The sequence below is a fragment of the Amphimedon queenslandica genome, unplaced genomic scaffold (genome assembly GCF_000090795.2).
Source record: "Amphimedon queenslandica unplaced genomic scaffold, v1.1 AMPQUscaffold_8546_Cont19510, whole genome shotgun sequence".
In the NCBI taxonomy this organism is placed as follows: Eukaryota; Metazoa; Porifera; class Demospongiae; order Haplosclerida; family Niphatidae; genus Amphimedon; species Amphimedon queenslandica.
The window spans coordinates 233-2,625 of record NW_003551177.1 but is presented as its reverse complement, the minus strand read 5'-3'; the positions used below and the strand labels follow the sequence as shown (position 1 = coordinate 2,625).

The 2,393-nt window shown below is 31.9% G+C and overlaps 2 long non-coding RNA genes across 6 annotated transcripts; one reads left to right on the top strand and one right to left on the bottom strand.

Annotated features, from left to right (window-relative positions):
* On the top strand, positions 1-1,297 carry LOC109591277 (uncharacterized). 5 transcript variants are annotated; one of them, XR_002189741.1, is made up of 4 exons: positions 1-52; positions 336-747; positions 988-1,080; positions 1,117-1,297. It is a non-coding gene; the product is annotated as an uncharacterized LOC109591277 (long non-coding RNA). The 5 variants fall into 5 exon arrangements; XR_002189740.1 differs by having other exon boundaries at positions 926-1,080; XR_002189742.1 differs by lacking the exon at positions 988-1,080.
* Positions 1,176-1,987, bottom strand: LOC109591278 (uncharacterized). Its single transcript, XR_002189743.1, has 3 exons — positions 1,702-1,987; positions 1,565-1,598; positions 1,176-1,514 (listed from the first exon to the last, which is right to left on the bottom strand). It is a non-coding gene; the product is annotated as an uncharacterized LOC109591278 (long non-coding RNA).
* Positions 1,988-2,393: the final 406 nt, after the last annotated feature.

Genomic DNA, 2,393 nt, shown 5'->3' with positions numbered 1-2,393 from the left:
CTACACTCCACTGTACTACATCAAGAACGGAGAGACGGACTACTGCATTAGAGTAAGACTGTACTATGAGTTGTATCCACAGAGAGAGAGAGAGTACTGATAGTGTATATATACTGCATATGACTACTGCAAGCGGCAATCATGATGGACCCATACTGTAGAGCCTCTGTAACTCAGAGCCTGTCCTGTATTAACCTTTATGTGGAGGTTATTTATAGGTGCTGTCTTTTAAATGGAAGTGTATGCTATAGGAGAGTGTCCATTAAGACAGGCCACACTGTATCGTCATAGATATTCATATAGATCTAATTGATGTGTTTGTTTCATTTGTATAGGTTGAGGTTGGTGTGAATGAGATGATTGATGTCTCTGGGAAGTATGTTGCTGGTAATGCTATGAGAGTTAAAGCCAAGGCCGTCACCAAAGATATTCCAATGACAATTTAACTTTATTATTATTTAGATCCATACCAAGTACTAATAGCTCCTTCATTTTATTTTTGTGCTTTTTTAACTATTATTATTATTATGGACAATTGTAGTTAAAACTATCATTAATTCTATTATGAGAATAATAAACTGCTGCCATAAATGAAATAGATAGTTACTCACTCCTGCTCTGTGTTGTGATAGCTACATCTCCCACCATTAAAGCTGTACTATCACCACTGGACTACAAGCTGTTCCATTCACTAGTAACAAGTTATTCAATAAGCTGTGACATTCTCTGACCCTCAAGTGAAAAGAGGTAATGGCTAGTGTTGAGAGTGTAGCTACTGTACCAGAGAGTGTAGCAAAAGATATCAGTGACCCCACCACAGCTACCAGCACTGAACAAAGTATTGTCACTAAGGCTTGCTGTTAGTATATCAATTGACAGTGTCTCTGTTTATATTTAGTATAATAATGTGATGCTTTCTATTCAGAGTTTGCTTCATTAACAATAACATTAATAATAATCAGTTAGTACTGATATAACAATCATTAGTACCAGGTCAAGTCAAAAGTTGAGCAGGCCACTAAAGACAAGTACAGTACTTTCAACTGCTCACAAATACAAGGAAACATCTACCTAATCATGGTTTGAATAATAATAATAATAAATTATTATTAATAGGTTGATGTAGGTAAGGGTCGTTATGTTGATGTGAAGATTGATTACCGGTTTGGGAAAAATACTTTAAAAACAGCAACAGCTGCTGCCAGTGGAATGGATGCTCCACTCAAGTTGTAGACATTAAAAAAAGAATAAACAGAATTAATTATTACTAGTAATTGATCAGTTTTTGGCAAAATAAGAATCATTATTTACAGTAAACAATACAGCAACAGCTTCATCTCCTGTACATGATACTAGTACATGACCAACACACACACCTCATGATGACTTTATACAATATACACCTGAGGTCAGGTCAGTAGTATTAGCAACTTCAAAAACACTTTTTAAAGGAAATACGAGACAGTCTAATCATAGTAAAGTCTGATACTACTATACAAATAATATGATTATAGCTAGGATAAATAAATATTTAAATGAATTACTAATATTTAATAATATTTACCTGTTAGCCACAGGAATGTTAGCACTGAAGGAAACTACGAGGAAATAATTATTATAATTAAGTGAAAAAATTTCATCTTCTTAATTCATGTACATGTACAAGAATGTATACATGTACAGGTATACAGACTAACTTACTTTAAAACACTTTAAATGATTATTAAATGGACTTTAATCTCAACAAGATATGAGGACTAATGGACACTGATGATGTTCTATAAAATAAAATAATAATAATTGATAATAATATTCAAATACTTTGAAGAATTGTTTATTAAGAAAATTAATAACAAAATGTTATAATTATTAGTAAAAAAATAATGGATCATCGACCAAAAGTATTACTTTAAAATCGAACCAAAGTCCCTATACTATAGTAAAGAGACTTTGGCAAAATTTTGCTAAAATTTAAAAAGGAGAGAATTCTCAATTTTTATTACATTTCCTGATGCATATACATGTACTTATGTTGTGTAGAAAGTTTGAGTGGATTCGGATCAAGTTTGGATTTTTTATGATTTTTAAAAGTTGCTCCAAAATCAGACAAAAGTCCCTGTACTATAGTACAGGGATTTTGGCTGAATTTCATCAAAATTGACAAGTAAAAAATTCCTCAAATTTATTACATTTCCTGATGCATATACATGTACTTATGCTGTGTAGAAAGTTGGAACTGATTCCGATCAAGTTTGCATTTATTATGATTTTTAAAAGTTGCTCCAAAATGGGACAAAAGTCCCTAAGTTCCTGTACTATAGTACAGGGATTTTGTCAAATTTCACCAAAATTGACAAGTAGAAAATTTCTCAATTTTATTACATTTTCTGATG